We start from the raw sequence: 19,580 nt of genomic DNA, 5'->3' as shown, positions 1-19,580 counted from the left end.
CATGTGAGGGGAAAATTCCGACATGTTGGAAAAGTCGTCATCTTCGATTCAAAATGGCGGCTCAAAAATTTGTAACCATGAAAATTGTAAGTTGTGCTCTTGGTAGGTAAGCCAGGTTTCGCTATGTTATTAAGGACGTAGTTCAGTTTAAGTGAAGAAACAAATCATTGGAGAAGTCGCCATCTTGAATTCAAAATTGCCATATTTTTGAATTGCCTTCATTTGGCCTCTTATGTGGTATATTGAGGAGAATAGAACAAGCAGAATTCAACGTAGTAAGTTAGCTCCGCGGTAAAGTGTCTGGTTTCTGAGTAGCAGGTCTGGGTTCGAATCCTCGCCGACCTTGTTTCATCTTGCGTTTTTTTTCTTATCACTTTGCTTTGTTTTATCAAAATAATTTATGTTGGCATTGCGTGAACAAAATATTTTCGTTATTACAGACATTGACGGAAAGGATATATTTATACGCTAACTGTTGAGATGGTCTCGAAACTAGGCAGTATGTTCGTGTAAAGTTTCGAGACGATACTGAAGTATTTAAAATCAAACATATGTAGCATTGGAAATGGAGCATCACCAGTGTCTCTATCGGAAGCAATGTTCGGGGGGGGGGAGTATTACCCCGGGGGCACTGCTGATAACATTCTATTTGTTATTGTATTATATACGTATTATTTTGATCTCGCCAGGGGCGCTCTGAGGAGGCGGTGTTCCCCAAAAAGAGTCTGAAAGAAACAATGGGCATCTTTTTCACGATATAGTGTCCATAGAAGACAACAATACATTTTGTCTCGCGACAACAGTGTCTACTTCAAACCGGAAACGATTGCAAAGTATCTCTCTCCCCTTTTATGTCCCTCGTTAAGATACCTGCGTATACCAAATTTGGAGAGAATACCACAAATAGAAAGTATAAAATATTAATTTTAAGGAAATACACACACATACAGGGACGTACGCAGGGGGTGGTTCCTGGGGGTCCGGACCACCCCCGAAATTCCAACTTTTGTGTAAATGTAGCCTAATTTTTGGGACAAGTTTAGGAATTTCAATATAAAATACACAGATATTGAGTTTGGACCCCTCCCGAGATAAATTCCTGCGTACGCCACTGCACACATACGCTCATACACACACACACAAATGGGCCCCTCTTGAAAATTGTCTCGTCGGCAGCGTACATATTTATAATATATAAGATACGTGGGAAAGTGCCCCTTTCGATTTAATAGTTTTAGTTGCGGGTCCGGTTGGAATGAAATGCCGTATATGATAGAGTCAAGCTTATTTTCAATCACCTATGCTATAAAAATAAACTTTCAAAGAAAGAAAAAGTGAGAGAAAAACTTGTTGGGAATCGAACCCAGGTCTTTTGCACAGTAGGCTTACGTCGTTCCCCTACACTACTCAATTCGTTAGATTTTGGATTTCCTACTTACTGCTCACATAGTACTGGTACGTAGCTGGCCCGCGTCCGTGGAATTATATACCTCTATAATCGGAAACACACTTAATTGTTTGCGTACTTCGCGAGTTGGAATATAAAGTCGCAGTGGCAAAAAAAAAAAAAAAAAAAAAAAAAAAAAAAAAAAAAACGTTAGAGGCCAAAGAAGAGGAGATGAAAAGAAACACTGAATATTTTATAGAAGAGATGGCTTTCAAGCGCAAGAAATGGGATTTAGAACTACGAATTCTGCAGAAACAGCTAAACGACGGCGAAACTGCAAAATCTCGTATCTTAACCGACACCAACCTTAGTGGAGAACAGTGAAACTTAATTTATTATTTCGTTTCTGATAGTCTCATATACGAGTTTTTGTTTGTTCATATCTACTGACTTAAGCTAATTTTAGACGGAAGCATTTATCGTAGCAAAAATCGTATCATCGACACCCTACAGTATAAAGTAGTAAATGCTATAGCATTTCCCATGGCATTTCTTGTCGATAGAACCTGCTCTATTTCGTAGCATTTTCCCCAGCATTTCTGGTCCGATTGCAGCGCCATGGTGTGTTTAAAAGAAGGGAAAGATTTTGTGCCAAATATCCTATGATCTTTGTTTTGTGTGGGAAATTGAATTGTAGTAAAGAAAAATGAGTTGGAGTAGGGATGCTATTATTATGCTAATTGAAAAATATGGGGAGCATCCTTGTTTGTATGTACAAAGATAAATGTCCTTTGTATCATAATAAGCATATGCGACAAAGGACTTTAGAAGAAATAGTGACTGAAATCTCTGTTTTTAGTTTCGGAGCCACAATTGCATTCTTCTCTACTGGTTTGTTTGCTACATCACGACAAGATGCTTATCAAAATGCTACCGTGTAAAAGCACCATATACTTTTCATGCCATAGAATATTATACGAGATTTTTGGCAGCTCATTTGCTACGATAAATGCTTCCGTCTAAAACTACTCGCTTTTTCACATACCTTTGCACCCTTCAAAAACAAACCGCGTAACTCAATTTGTATCACTCCGCGCACTAGTATTCAGTGATTGGTACAGGAGAAAATGCTTCGTCTGTTTCCTGCAATATTTCTGCTTCTGCACGTGCATGTAATCCTTCACTGGTAACCTTCCTGCCTGTATGGCCATCAAATATAGCGCGCGCTCTGCGTATTTGTCAGTGGTTGTAGCTGTTTTCCTGTTAAATTTAATATTTTTGTGTAAGATGTCAATCCACATATTGAGATGTGCTTTTAATTGTTGCTCACTTCTGATTATATTTCGTTTTTTTTTTTTTTTTTTTTTTTATTTAAAGAATCGTAGTCAATCTGTTTAGTCAGTTTCAGAGAACTGGGCTACAAATGTTCATTATGTTACCCAAAAGAAAAACCAAGCCCTTGTACTACATTTCTATTTAATATATTAAATGCATTATACTTCAGATAATTGGAGAGCCTTTTATTGGATATAAAAAGTTGTAGGCCTATTATTTTAATGATAAGTAAGAAAGAAGGATAAAAGCTATTTCACCGTTTCGAAGTAGCGTAACGTCTGATGTTAATTCTGTATGTTATAATCAAGGGTAAAAGTGGATCTGAAAAGGTAGGGGGACGGTAACAAGCGGCATGACGTCACGCCGTCCCCCCGCCTATCCTTGCCCATTTTAATTTTTTAGGAACTGGGGGACGCCGTACATATTTTTCCGAGGTCGGGGGGCGTTCTCCCACACTTCGCCCACACTTTTACCCCTGGTTATAATTCGCATATCGATTAAAAGAAACGATCGGGTATAACCCCTAATATACCAAGCGGGGTCCTCTAGGGACCACAGAGGGTGATATTTGGTGATACTGCTGCAACTATAAGAATCAATTTATTCTCGATTTTTATGTGTCCTGCATCCGTTTGGGATATACTATCTATTACATAATTAGATCAACGATGCGTTCGTTAAAAAAAATACAAAAAATACAATCACACTTGAAAATGTAAAACGTCCATTGTTAAACTTGTATTTCAGATTTAAGAACACAAAAGTATAAAATTGTACGAAAAACTGAATATTGCTCAAGTAAACATATGTTAACAATGCTCATTTAACATAGGTATGCTTTTAGACATCCAAAAAATCACAATTTGAGTTGCAATACTATGTTGAGAAATTAAAATACTTGGGGTCCCCAGAAGACCCCAGCTTGGTAAACAACGTTGACGAGTTAGGCTTGGTACGTTAAGGGTTAAATGAACATTTAAGAATCGCAAGAATGATTGTCCGTTCTCAGGAGTAACAAAATATCTGAAAAAATCTTCAAGGGATACTAAAATTGTAATATATTCAATAAATAAACTCTTTCGCTTTTTTTTAATGAACAATTATTTGATCCACTCTTGCCTCTACTTGAGAGTTACGTAGTGATCCGAAACAGTCTTGAAATGGACAGGAGTAAAGAGCATATGTTTTAGTAGATCTGCTAGTCAAGCTAATAAACATAGTAAGACAACAGAGACTAGAGAACATAGTAAGATCCAATAGCCCTGATTCTAATTTTCCATGTTATCCCTTGACGCTATGGGCAGGCTAAATAAAATTTAGTAGTGATAGATTGAATGTTTTGAACCATTAATGTGAACTCTCTGATATACAGAGAATGAAGATTTATGGTCAACCACGATTACCCATGATTTGCAGTTCAAGGAAAATTTAAGAAATTGTTCAGCCCGGCTTCTAGGCATGGACGTCCGCAGGACTTTTTCAAGGGGGTAAAATACCGATTCCAGGGGGGGGGGCAAAAGACCGACACACAAACAGTCGCGAATACACAATATTTTGATACACGAGGGCACATAATACATCAAGTAAAACAACAGTTATTTACGCGCGTATGCTTACTAATTACAGTAAATAATCTATAATACCAGATACTATAGTATTTAATATGAATATATGAAGTGTTATAATATTTAAGTAAGGAAATTAGTATGTCTTCACCAGGGGTGTAGCCATGGGGGCCCCGTCGGGGTCAGGCCCCCAAAATGATTTCCTGGCCCCCTAATGATTAGATGTTAAAACATCATCGTGAGATTACCTCGCTTCAGTCATTTAAAAATAACAAAGTTTACATATAATTAATAATTTAGGGTAAAATAGTATTTTACCATACCGATCAAAAAATAGTATAGTATTTCTTCCTTATAGCGATCCGAAAATAGTATGGTATACTTTTTGTGACAGCAGATTATACAATTTACGGCGATTTGTATTTGACAGTTTGAAGACAAACGTTTTGACAAGGTACTATAAATTCTACCATAAAACAATGGTACTAAACTAAATTGTAAGTACATTATATTATTTATATGCTGTAATTACTGTTTTAAGAAAACTTTTTTTTTTATCAGATGGAAAATTTGGTGAAAAACAATGTTTTTATTCAGATTTTCAGTTTGGATTTCATTCGCTCTGTTAATAAAATAATTATGTCTTTTTAGTCATGAATAATAAATAAACATTTTTGTCAGAAAAATCTTAAATAAATTTATGTGCAATTTCAAAGGAAATCAGTCTTATGTATAAAAGTAACCAAGAAAGTTCTGTCGCTTTTTGTGGAGGTCTGCGATAATTGGCCCTCACACCGTGAGTTGAATGCGAATTGAGATAAGGCAAAAGTCAGTTCTTGGTATTCATATATCCAACATACTACCTGGTTGTGGCAGTTCAGTTACAGCGTGAACTTGCGTAAGGACAGAGTAAACATGGAACCACCACAGAGCGTCATAGGGCGTGTATGCTGTACGAGTTCAAACTGGGGTCAAACGCCGCAGCAGTGTGGCGGAAGATATGTCAGGTCTTTGGTGAGGGTGTCGTGACTGAGCGGACAGTGCAGTGGTGGTTAACAAGTTTAAGTACAGTGATGAGACACTTGAAGACACACCACGTTCCGGAAGACCAGGACATGTACAAAATTTAGATCTTCAGACAGCAATTGAGCCGAACAGTTGCCAGATATGTAAGGAATTGCACTACCCTCATGCCGTAAACGTCGCCAACACCTAGTGACTCACTTGCGGTAAATGTCGATCGTGTACGCACTTTCGCCGTCGCAAACTACCTAGGATACTATTTAAATATTAAAGACTGGTGAATGAACCAACAAAAGACATGGTCAGAAAACACTGAGATCTTATATAAGTGATTCAATTTATTATTGTTTTATAAATTTGAAGCAATTTACACATACAAGGACGAGAGAGTTTGTTCTACCAAAGTTTAATATCCAGCTACATAATTTTAGTATAAGTGAATTGCCATGTGTTTCATTGTAATTACATTGACATTCTTTTCATTTGTAATACCTAGGTCCATTATCAAGTCAATCTATGTTTTAATACAAGTAAAAAAAATAAATTAAATAAAATCAGTTTACAATATTTTGATTAATACAAATTTGTTTAACTTTTAATGATTACCACCTTTTATTTACATCTTATGGGACTTGAAATGTTTAGTCATCCAAAGCGATAGCTATCTCACCTGAAATAAACCTCTGATAGGAAATGTTTGAAACGGGTCGAGATTCATTACGCATTCATATTTAGGTTTCTTGAACTCTGTCAGTATTTATTGTGCTTGGACAGAAGTAGTTTAGGAATGTTGTACGACTTACAATTGTAAAGTAGGTTTAAGGTGGGGAAGCTATCGGTTTCGATAACAGTTCATACAGTAGACCTAGCTGAAATGCTGGGCAATAAATGCTCTTTTAATAATAAAGCCCCTTCTGCGATCACCGCCGTTATATGGGACTACATGTTCAGCATCATCAAATTCAAGTGGGTCAAGTTGTTCGATCTCATGAGGTTTTTGCTCTTTACACTTGATGGCAATGTTGTGAAGAACAGCACATGCAGATATTATGTGGGTTGTCGTAACTATATTATTTGCTAGTTGTCGCCTTAAACATGAAAATCTCCTTTTCCAAACACCAAACAACCTTTCGACAGTACATCTTGTTGCTGTGTGGGAGTTGTTGTATCTTTCTTCAGCTAGTCCCTCAGGGTTTATCACTGGCGTAAAAAGATAATGTGTTTGGGCATATCCACTATCTCCTAACAGCAAACGTCGTATCGATTGTCTTTCAAATTTCATCTTGACGCTGCTATTGTCAAAAATTCTTGAATCATGGGTCGAACCAGGCCACCGAGCAACAATATCAAAGATTTCGCCATTTGGGCTACTCATCACTCGCACATTAATACTAAAGGTGCCTTTCCTATTTCTAAATATTTCACCGTTTTCCCTGTGAGGATTCCTTATTGGAATGTGGGTACAATCAATGCATCCTACAACACCAGGAAAACCAGCCACTTCGTGAAATTGCACTTTAACTCTTCTCAGTCCATCAGGAGTGGGAAAGTTAATCACACGGGCTAAATGACGAGCAAAAAGTAACGATACTTTTCTTACCAAGCGGCAAATTGTTGGTTCGCTCATGAAGTGACTATCTGCAACGTCTATCTGAAAAACAACCACAGAAAGATACCGTATATAATAATTTTCAGCGATATTTTATGCTAATTTATTGACTTCTAAATTTATTCAGATGGCAAAACTGTAAATTATTATAACTTTCTCGATGAAACAACGTTATCTATGATTATCGCAAATGTTTCTCTTCTCCTTGATTTTTTTTTTTTTTTAAATTGGGACTTAAGTACCTCTATAATTAACCACCAGTGGCGAAGCGTAATCACACAAGTAGGGCAGGCCCGACAAACTACTAAGACAAATAACATTTAATGTATATTAAAATGTTAAAACGATAGTCAGAATACTATTTTTTATTGAGTTAAACAAAAGAAACTACCAATATATTTATTTTAAAGAACTTTTCTGGCTGTATTTCTGACACTGTTTAGAATTGAATTTATGTGTATGTATACGTAGTAGTTTTCTTTTGGTATTTAACAAGAAAGGATGAATATATAAGCAAAAGTAGACAGAAAATAGACTATTATTATTATTATTATTATAATTATTATTATTAAATAGGAAAACTCTTAATATGTATTAATGGAATATTCCCATTTAGCTCCACAACAAATATTTTGAAGTGCAGTTCCTACTTTCTTCTGTCTGGGGTTTGCAGGGGGAATGAGAGAATTTCCTCTCAAATTGCTGTTTTCATTTTCTATATATTTGAAAATGGAGAGAGAGAAAAAGAAGATACATTCTTACAGTTAACTGTCAAATTTCTTGGATAAATGTTAATGCTCAAAAGGAACTTTATTTGAACTAGTGCAAGATATTTAATATTGTATTCTATAGGGTGACATATTTAAGGGGGTGGCTTCCGGGCTTAAGCATTCACCAAAATTTTATCGCAACTTTTTATTGTTTTATATATATTACAGAATTTTCACATTTTCAGGAATAATGTTAGCAAATTCCCTCCCGAAACAAGCAAAGTCCCCCGAAACAAAATCGTAAATACTCCACTGATTCTATGAAATGGAACACTCAACCAAAATTACACACAAATATTTTATCGTGTACGATAGCGTTAATAAATTTATACATATGTTTAATGTATCAGAATTATATTCTATATGCTGTTATGGACCAGGCCCATTACTAATAGAAATGCATGATTCTACACACAAACAAACTTCTTACTCTGTGTTATGGAAATCATTTTATAATATATTAGCACTGAAAGATGCCTTCGACGATTAAAACTAAACTCTCAGTGACGAGCCTTCAAATCTTCCCAACAATGTGTGCAAACCCAAGCGAAAATAGTTTCGCTCCCTGAGCAGCATAACCCGTAAACCTGTCTAGCGAGCTGCTGAAGCTCAGACGGGACTCCTAGTGTTTCCAACCTACTTTTTTGTTGCCGAAAAAACCGAAATGTTGAAATAATGACTTTATTTCATAAGAAACCAAATATAAAGAAAATATATGGTAGAAAACAGGGTAGGCCCAAACTCAGAGCCTCATAGTACGCTTCGCCACTGTTAACCATAGGAGCAATAGTTCAAAGCTAAAATTTTTATCATGTTTCTGATTTGCTAAATTTAAACAAGTTTTAAATAATTGTCGGCACTGCACTCCTTACTTGTTTGTAAGAAGTAGGTAAATAAAAAGTAGCGAAAGTTTAGCTACTTTTTAAATAAAGTTAATTTTGAAGAAACTTCACTTCGATTATATTTAACAAGGCAAAATTACAGTTTTCCTTTATTATCTTCATAATAATTTTAAAAAGTAAAAAAATGAAAATTAAGCTCCTACAAATGCTGTTATGATTTCGCTTACATCCAATATGCTACATTTATGATCCCGCTGCTCCAACGATATTTTAATAATTTATCCCAAAAAGACAAGAATTGTACAGTATGTTCTAAAAACGAACTTCCCAGAAGCTCTACCTGTATATTTGACCCCACATAAGATTTCGGCAAATTAGTTTCAAGCTCTTGTAGCTCTTTCTATGTAGGATATGGAGGATTGTACTTTAGTATTTTACGTCCCTGGGCAGGGACGTACGCAGGGGGTGGGTCCAGACCCCCTCGAAATTTCAACTTTTATGTAAATTTAGCCAATTTTAGGGGTATTTTTAGGAATTTTAATATAGAATACCCTCATATTAAGTTTGGACCCCTCCCGAAATAAATTCCTGCGTACGTTACTGTCCCTGGGCAGGCTTATAGCCACCCCAAAAATTTAGGGGGGCCGATCCAATCATACTATGGTTCATCAACATATTATAGTTCATTTGCAAGCCTATCGTGAAAATTTTAGGAAGGGGCTAACTCCCCGTGGATACGGGCCTGCCTCTTAAGCAAAGAAAATCCTGTACTCAAAACTATATAATTTGGGGGGGCAGACTTCACTTGGGGGGGCAAGAGCACCCCCGACCTAAGACTTTCATGTTTTGTACTGGTATATTAGTATACAATTTGTTAATGTATATGTGTTCCTCAAACTCTTTGGGGGCCAATTGCCCCCTCCTGCCTCCCTAAATTACGCCCCTGTTTTAAACTCAAACGTTACTGTAAGAAAAAGCCCACCTGGTAGTTCCCATTCGCATAAAATCTTAAAACTGCGAGTACTTTCAGAAGTGCTGGTAATGGAGGCCCTCGCAAAGTAATTTTCTCCAAATCGGCTGCCACCAACGGAAAAAATTCTCTCAAAAATATCATTTTTGAGAACCTGAAACGTAAATCGAATAATTTTGGAACAACAAAAACAGTACTTTTTTGCGTAATAAACCTATGATCAACAAGAATGTCACCAGATATAAAGAACTTAACCTACAGGACTAATGGAATTTTCAATTAATACTTTAAAATCACATGCGCGTATTCATGGGCGTTTAGGGTGGATAGATAGTGGGTTACTGAAGGGTGGATAGATAGGCCAGTATTGAGGGAGGAGGCTAGGTGCGGAGCTGTGTTAGTTGTTAGGTTAGTGTAAGTTTATTTAATACTAGCATATATTACCCGCTTCGCTGGGTTGAAATGAAAATTTAAGTGCATGACTCCGTATCTCATGTGTGTGGTACCCATGAAATATGCTGTTTTCGTTTTTAATGGCATCGATTTAAATAGCACCGGAATATATATTTCTCCCTGCCCTATGTTGCGGACCATGCCATCGGAAGTGTCACCGTTCATCTCCGTAACCCCCAAAAAATTTGTATTCAGCCCTAATGTCGGTCATTTTCGATCATTTTAAATAGCTCTTCCTCCTCCAAGTTGAGGGGTTAAATTTGAATTTAAACGGGATCGAAAGTATCACTGTTCACCTAAGCGATCCAGAAAACTATAAATTCGATACTGATAGTGGCCATTTTGGATCATTTTTATCTCACTCTTTCTCCCCTTCTCCCAAGTGGCGTTGCTGATTTTTGATTTAAACCGGATCGGAAATGTCACTATTCATCTGAATGATCCCGAAAACTATGGATTAGAAACTAATATTGGTCATTTTCAATTATTATTATTATTATTATTATTATTATTATTATTATTATTATTATTATTATTATTATATAGCTCTCCTCCCCCTCCTCCCTGCTGCGGCAGATGGCATCAGAATTGTCACTGTTAATTTCAGCTACTCGTAACACTATAGATTCGACACTAATATTAGTCATTTTCGATCATTTTTAAATATTTATCACCCTCCCCTCCGTTGTACCTTCCGCAATTATCAAGAATGAACTTAGATTGAAACAGTATCAGAAGTGTCACTGTTTGTCTCATCGACCCCGAAAACTATGGATTCAACACTAATATCGGTCATTTTTTTTATCATTTTTAAATTTCTATCCCCCTCCCTTACGGTATATATAGCTCCACAACCTTCGTGCTGCGGCACACGGCATCAGAATTGTCATTGTTAATCTCAGCTACTCCTAAAACTATGGATTTGACCCTAATATTCGTCATTTTCGATCGTTTTTAAATGTTTATCCCCCTCCCCTACGTTGTACCCTCCCCTTCCCCAACTATCAGGGCTGAACTTGGATTGAAACAACATCGAAAGTGTCACTGTTTCTCTCATCGACCCCGAAAACTATGAATTCAACACTAATATCGGTCATTTTGATCATTTTGAAATTTCTCTCTCCCTCCCCTACGTTGCGTCGTCAAACTGAATAGCCTAAAGCAATCTCTGCCCCTAAACTCATGTATGTTGAAAATTTGATCAAGATCGGTCGAGTGGTTCAGGAGTTATTAAGTTTTATTTATTGTTTACACCCCCTCCCCGCCTCTCAGTTCTACCATCAAAGTGAATAGCCTAAAACAAGCCCAGCCTTGAAGTTCATCCATGTTACAAATTTGATCGAGGTCGGTCGGACGGTTAAGGGGATTAGAGTCACAAACATAGTGATTTTCAATTTTATATATATAGATTTCAAAATGCAATCAGACGCCTGAGCAGGAGTCATGTTATAGGAATCACCAAGTGTGACATATGAGATATAGAAGTGGAACCGGCTGTCAAGTACCCTTGCATTTTTCGCCCATATGAAATTCAATATGCAGACATCTTATTTAAATGTTATTTATAGTGTCATATGTGAGTTTTCGACAATGGGAATTATATTTAATTAATTAAATTTAGGAACAATTTTCAGCACATTTAATTACAGGAATTTTCGTAGGATACACATGTGTAGGAGTCATTTTACGGAAATGACTTTTACACGAGTGTATTCTATGACAGCCCCTGTACCGCAGTTGAACATTTCATGAAAAACGGCAAGTAGGACAATGGTACATCACATCCAAAGCAAGTGGGGAGGATGTGAGGCACAAGGATAGGAAGCAAACCCAAAGTGGTCTAACTGTGCGAGAAGTTTCAGGTTTTAGCTAAAGGCAACAACTAATGAAATACAACTAACCTAATGATAGTAACGTGCCAGTAGGCTGGCATATTAGTCAAGGCACGTAAAGCATTTATTTCAGCCAATAAAATCTTAAACATTAACTAGCATTGCATGCAAGTTTTATTTAAAACAGGATAGTGACGTTGTGGGGCCAAAATTTAGTAAAAATGTCAGATTTATTGAAGAAATTAGTTCAAATGAAGGAAGCAAATGCTATTTGTGTATTATTTTAAAATATAATGCAAGTACCTGACCTGGCATAACGTAACCTAAGCTAACCTAACGTACCATATCCTACCCTAATGTAATCAAACATACAGTAACCTAACCTAACTTACTAACGTTTAGCGAAATTGTAAAATTTTCTCGTAACCTAAACTAACCTAGCCTAACTTACTATCTCAACCTAAACTAACCTACCATAACGTATTCTATCCTAACATGAAAAGAAATTAGCGAAATCGTAACATTTTCTCATAAAAAGCCTGGCCCCTCACAACGTCATAGAGGCCATTTCAAATTTTGATATTAGTGTATATGAGGTCCCACTTTCCTTTATTTAAAACGGAATAGTGACGTTGTGGGGCCAAAATTTAGTAAAAATGTCAGATTTATTGAAGAAATTAGTTCAAATGAAGGAAGCAAATGCTATTTGTGTATTACTTTAAAATATAATGCAAGTACCTGACCTGGCATAACGTAACCTAAGCTAACCTAACGTACCATATCCTACCCTAATGTAATCAAACGTACGGTAACCTAACCTAACTTACTAACGTTTAGCGAAATTGCAAAATTATCTCGTAACTTAAACTAACCTAGCCTAACTTACTATCTCAACCTAAACTAACCTACCATAACGTATCCTATCCTAACATGAAAAGAAATTAGCGAAATCGTAACATTTTCTCATAAAAAGCCTGGCCCCTCACAACGACATAAAGGCCATTTCAAATTTTGATATTAGTGTATATGAGGTCCGACTTTCCTTTATCGGATTAAATTCCAAAATTGACCTCCGTTTCAAGTAAAATTATGAAAATTTCCCAGGAAGAAATGGATAATTTATTTATTTGTGCACTTGATAATATGTCACGTGAGCAAAAATTGTTTATTTTATTTGTTATATATAAGTCATTATAACAGTGGAACTATTTGGGAAGTGGAGGGAACTACTTGGCGCAAGGTTACTGCATGAGTGCATTGTGGCAAGGTAATGACCATTTGTATTGTCAACAGAGAACTTAGCTGCATGTTTATAGCTTTTATTAAGTGCAATTACTTCCAAGAACTGAATACAAAGGCCCCTGCGGTTCTTCTAACCTGCTTTCGCTCGCTCGGCAATACTGTGTGAATTAAGTATTGAGTTGAGTTCATTTTGAGTTTAACGACCCATTCAGCAGCGACGCTATATGAGACGTGAACCTACTGATTAACGTGCAATCCGAACCACAAGAACTCCCGCCAGGAATTAAGTATTGAGATTTTTTGTATACTGCTAGTATTATAGGGAGCTAGCTTTAATGCGAGGCTGAGGAATTCAGAGTTGATTGGGAAGTTCCCCACCCCGTCGCCAAGAAACGGTCACTCGACGGTCCTGGGCAGGGTTGCCAGTGCGTTATGAAAAAAATCATCTAATACTCACTTAATTCAAAGAGTTTATGCAATTATGCAATCCCTATCAAAGATCTCTGTATACGTGGACACACGCAAATTAGGCTGTGATAACAAATGCTTCAGTTTTTTCTACTTCGCTTCTTCGTCGCACTGCACTATGGCCTTCCTTATTACTTCTCTAGCTTCGCTGTGTATAGTTTGCCCTCTCTTACGCTGTGAAGCCATTGTCAAATGAATAATAAGCAACAAAACCGCAACCACAACAGCACACAACAAATAACCAACTCACACTAACTCTTCAGAATGACATTCATGTGACAAATTTTTAACGCTGACATATAGAAGGAGGAAAGAGAGTATTGCAAGAGTCAGGCAGAAAAATTGTTGAAATTCTTCCCCCTTTACCTCAGCCCCCGCTGGTAAACAAGCTAGCTCCCTATAATACTACTATTATTATTACTACATAACTTAAGCCGCTATTACTACTACTAGTAGTACTAACAGCTTTTATTACACTTTTGGTTGAAAATTAGGTGGACAGCCAACTTCGGAATAAATAACTTTTTTCTTCGGTTCCTGAGTTCCACGATTTTTCGTCTCAACCTTGTGCAATGCAAATGCGCGTGTTTCAGGTTACTGACGTTTCTCTAAATACAGTACAAGGGTATATAGTTGAGCATATAAAGCTAGGAAAATGGTTGCATATATCTCCTGTGAAAATTTACAAATTAAAGTTAAACTATCCTATCCTAATATTACGTTCACAAGATCAATACATCGTCCATAAATATCATCACACAAATGGTATGGAACATGTCAACTTTGAATACAAAATAAAGGCATACATTAATGTGTTCTGGTTCAAAGTATGTGAAAATTAGTAAAAAGAAGGCCCAAAGAAAATAAATACTACGACCCATGTGGAAAATAACTTTTAAAAACCCAGAAAAGTTTTGGGATCAATTGAAAATTCTCGTACCTTGTGTACGCAATGAATACTCTGTTATTTTATCACTATGTTACTCTTAACATAAAGTTAAAATGTATATCCATAGTTGACTTAATGGGGCCGCGGTGGCTCAGTGGTAGAGCGTTCACCTCTGGTGCTTGGGGTCCCGGGTTCGATCCCAGCCCCCGCCAAGTGAACTTTGTGGTGGACAAACACCGTGTGCGTGGGTTTTCTCGGGGTTCTCCCGTTTCCTCCCACTTTCTTCATTCCACCATTTCATTCATTACTCATCATCACCGTCTCCTTTAGCCTAACCGGCATATCCGTGGGACGTAAAACTTAAAGATTTCATTTCATTTTTCCATAGTTGACTTACCTGTACCTATCGAAGAATTCATTATCGTTATACACTTCCAGTGGATTTTCCATGTCCCTTATATATCTTCTTGGTCCTCGAAAGTTTGCTTCTTCCACATACCTTACGAATTCAACAAAATCGTATAATTCCATGTTAGAAATACGAACGAGTATTCTTTTTATGTTATAAAGCACTCAAGGAAGTCTCAAGGTTGGTTGATAGCTACCTTGAGTCAAGCAGAGATTTTCCTTAAGGCTTCCTTGAACTCAAGGGTTCCTTGACATCAAGGAAGGATTATAAATACTAATTTCAGTCAAGGGAGGCTTCTCAAGGAATCCTTGAGTTAAGGTAGCCTTAAGGAGTGTTTTTAAATATAGGCCTAAGTGTTTCAGGATTTATCCTATTTTAATTCTGCGAGAAAATATAAGCGATATGTTCGGACCTAGTTTGAGAAATTTACTTTTTCGTCATTTCAGGTAGAAATCACATAACTACATAAAAATTACAAGAGATTGGTTATCTTGCAATGGCATTGCAAAAGATTTATGTACTACTAAATTTCCTTTGCCATTTAAACTTTAAATTGTCCCCTGCAATGTCACTGGTCGAATTCTATTGATCAGTGTGCAAATTGAATATTTGTCTCAGGAGGTTTAATTTCACACATATATGCACCCAACTATATCATATTCAAAAATATACATATTACTCTAATAAGAGCAATTCGTATGATTATTATTCTAGATGGTCAGGTTCACTTGTGATTGTTTGTTTAATTTTCAAGCAGTTCTTAACTTACGGGACATTGATTATAAGTTGAACAAAGAAAGATGGCATAGCGAAGCTGTGGCGTGTCGTTTCATGAATTTGCAGTATGGGCATACCCTCTATTTTATAACATTCTTGCGCGATACCTCCACGTGACGTCACCGACCGCAAAGTATTCTGGGAAAAATGAAAGCAGGAAGGCCGAATCGAGAGTCCCCTGAAAATGCTGAAATACACCGAGCAATCGGTTGTATTATTTAACGTTATTTTCACTAGATGACAGCACAATACAGAACTGCTGTCAATCGCTCAAAAAACCTGAGATCTACGAGTATAGCGAATCAATTTAAGTTAATGTCTCATTTTGTCTACTATCCAATACAATAGTTATTAGTGACTCTTTTTCTATCATCACCGTTATAATAGGTATGTCACATAATTAATGAATCGTTTGTGTTTAACACAAGTAGTGATGAGTTGCTAGAATTTTTGGTGGGGTGTATGGTGGGCTAAAATTAGTGATGAGTTGAATTTTTCGGACTCTGGCGCTTTCGAAAATGTAGCATATCCTCGCCATTATGCCATCCATTATATCCTGGATGTAATAGAAATAAGAGGTGGAAAGTTAAAAAAGAAGTGTAAAGCCTTGTTAAACTAAACCAATTACAAATTAGTGTCTGTTATTAATTTAAAACATCCTAATAACAGGAGAGATATGGGTCTTAAAACATCTTATTCAATTTATGCTTAACATCTTTAAACTAACTTCCTTTTCACGTTATAACTAACAAAGAAGCTTTAGAGTTAAATAATTTGCTGTTAGAATATCAACCATTATCAGCATTATCTCATGCTTTGTAGTTTCCCTAACTATAAATTCAAATACTTGTTCAATTAACTCACTATACAGGCTAAACTTAAAGAACTATGTTCCTCTGAAAATAGAACCAGGTACCACACGTGACGCTTACTATTCGACTTTATATTGAAATTATTTTACATTTCTTAATTTTATGTACTATCACTGCTGCTATTATTATTATTAATAGTTTTAATATTTTCTAAAATTTACTACTATTGACCTACAGAATTTATGAGAACGTACGTCCTAAGTTGTGGAGAAGACAATGACAACAAAAAAAGTTCCCCTTGCAAAAAAAAAAAAAAAAAAAAAAAAAAAATCTTACAGTGCTCTTATTAACTTGATATTGCTGCGATGGATATATCGGGCGTTCTAAAAATGGTGCCCATGGACCACGGAGCGCTATTCTACAGGCCAAAATAAAGCGAAAATGTTATATGATCTTATGCCCTCCGGGCAATCCTTCAGTCGCTATGGGGAATCAAAATTTCACAATGTGGCAACGTCGTAGACTATCTTGAAGTCATTTGCTTTACTCTACGAATACAACAAACAGTTTAATCGGTTGCAACACTAATAGGTGATGCTAGTGTTAATCAATATCGACTTTAGCTGCTATATGGAAAGATTCGATATAACTATTTGATAGATCGGTAGATCTAATTTATAGTCTTTTATTTGCGACGTTGCCGCATATATATTTGTTTAATTTTGATTGTAGAGTAATAACTGTGGTTCGTGGGCGCCATTTTTAGAACACCCGGTGTATATATATATATATATATATATATATATATATATATATATATATATATATATAATAGCTATGTCATGTAAATGAATATATTTCGATGGGAACGAGAGAGTGTCTTAAAAGTGGGACCCAGATACATCCGGCATCTTTCATGATCACCCTTCATTTCCATCAAGTTTTACAGTTAAATTACTACGTTACAAAACTATAATGACATTAATTACTGATGTAGGTAATTGGAACCTAGATCTGCACTTGAAGATATAAAACGTTGAGATCACGAGAAAAAAAGACGAGAGTATAATTTTTGAATGTGGGTCAAAGATAAAGTTAGTGTATCGTAACTCCAGCTAACTTACAAATGTAATACAATAAGACAAAGATTGCCTGAGTCGAATATGAAAATTTTTAATAGTAATCATGGAAAATCCTAAAGTTGAACCTTGCAGTGAAGAATGTAAAACTCCTTCATGTTTGGGAAGGTTGCTAACGTACAATGTTGTACCGGATGTTATTAATGAAGTGCCCGTAGACGTTTTGCAGGTTAAATATGGTGATCGCTGCGTTGACTTCGGGAACGAGTTAACCCCAACTCAAGTAAAGTGTCCTCCTTGTGTATGTTGGCCAGCAGAAAGTGATAGTTTATATACACTATGCATGACAGATCCAGACGCTCCAAGTCATGACAATCCCATCTATAGAGAATGGCACCATTGGCTTGTCGTAAATATTCCTGGAACTGATATTTCAAACGGATACACACTGTCGGAGTATTTAGGCGCTGGACCTCCAAAAGGGACCGGATTCCACCGTTATGTGTTCGTGGCTTTTAAGCAACCAGACAATTTAGTTTGTACAGAATCTAGGCTTACTAACAGATCCCCTGACAATCGAGAATGTTTTTCCATCAGGAAATTTGCCAAGAAGTATAACCTAGGAGAGCCGGTGGCTGCCAACTTTTTCCTCGCTCAATGGGATGAGTATGTGCCTGTATTTTATAAGAAACTAAATGGTAAGTGAATATTTCATCATGGTGTTTTCAAGTTTTAAAAAATAAGTTATAATATGTTGTTGTTAAATTCATTATTTTTTGTGAATTATAGTTTTATCTCTAGGGATTTGAATAAATCCAAGAAAATCACATTAACAATGTTATCAAATAATATTTAAAATATATTATTAGGCATTTTAATGAGTAGCTCTACCTAGTTAGATTTGTTTATATTCTGTATACGGTAATGACTTTGGGCTATGTTTAGTTGAAGAGATCCAAAAGTACGTAAAAAATAGATTTACAGGAGAAATAAGTTAAAATAACGGAATTGTAATTGATTTCTGTGTCATTTAAGAAAGAAATCGTACTACATGTTGTGGAAGTGAGAAATGCAAAATGCTATAGAGACTATACGTACTTACCGCACATAAGGAAATATGACTACAAATATGCAAGTAGTTAGCCCCAACTTAACCTAATCTAAACTAACTTAATATTAACAGAAATAAGCGAAATTTTATCATTTATTCAAAAATAAGGCTGGACTTCTTTAACTAAACACAGACCGTGACTTGTATTTAACTATACTTTCATCATCATCCTCATCATAGGTATTCTGGCATTATTGGCAGATCACTTGCCGCAACTGAGAGGCTTCCATGCTCTACGTCTTCCCTTAACCTCTTCATCTTCACGTACGATTTTTTGTTCTGATATCGTCCATTAATCGTAGTCTCCTTCTCTCCCTCACTCTCTTTCCTGCCAACATACCGTCTAAATCGTCCCTCATAATACGTTCCTTCTTGCACAATGTTACAATCAGTTTCTCTTACCTCTTCTTAATAATATCTTATTGTTCTATTATCCCCCACCATTTTTAAGACCCTGTTACTCGCTTTCGACTTTAATCAGCTAATTCTCTCTATTCTTCTCCATACCAACATTTCGAAAGCTTCCAGTCGTTTTTCATAACTGTTGCGTAATGTCTGTGTTTCTGACCCATACCGTACAGTACTCCACACGAAGCATTTTTTGTCTTTTTTTTTTTCAATTAAAGGACGATATAAAAACAGAAAGATCATACGTGAAGACGAAGAGGTTAGCGGAAGACCGTGGAGCATGGAAGCTTCTCAGCTGCGGCAACTAATCTGCCAATAAGGGAAGAATACCTATGATGATGATTATTCAAGGTTCTATATTCCTATTCCAATTCAAGGTTCTACATTATAATATTTCTTCCTCCTCAAGGCTTCTTTCGTCATTCCTATCCTTGCTTTCATTTCACGTTCACACTTCATATCATCACTAATAATACTACCCAGGTATCATAAACTAATCACCCGTTATATTTTCTCTCCACCTACTTCTATATTTGACACAGACCGCTTTGCTCCAATCACCATCACTTATCTTCTTCACATTTATTTTCATCCCATAG

At 36.3% G+C, this 19,580-nt stretch overlaps 1 pseudogene; it reads left to right on the top strand.

The window, feature by feature from the left end:
• The first annotated feature begins 17,530 nt into the window (after positions 1–17,530).
• On the top strand, positions 17,531–18,168 carry LOC145681585 (protein D2 pseudogene; annotated as a pseudogene).
• The last annotated feature ends 1,412 nt before the right edge of the window (positions 18,169–19,580 follow it).

Source organism: Thermobia domestica, chromosome 3 (assembly GCF_964235325.1).
Source record: "Thermobia domestica chromosome 3, izTheDome1.hap1.1, whole genome shotgun sequence".
Classification (NCBI taxonomy): domain Eukaryota; kingdom Metazoa; phylum Arthropoda; class Insecta; order Zygentoma; family Lepismatidae; genus Thermobia; species Thermobia domestica.
The sequence above is the reverse complement of the archived record's forward strand: the minus strand, read 5'-3'. Positions and strand labels throughout refer to the sequence as shown.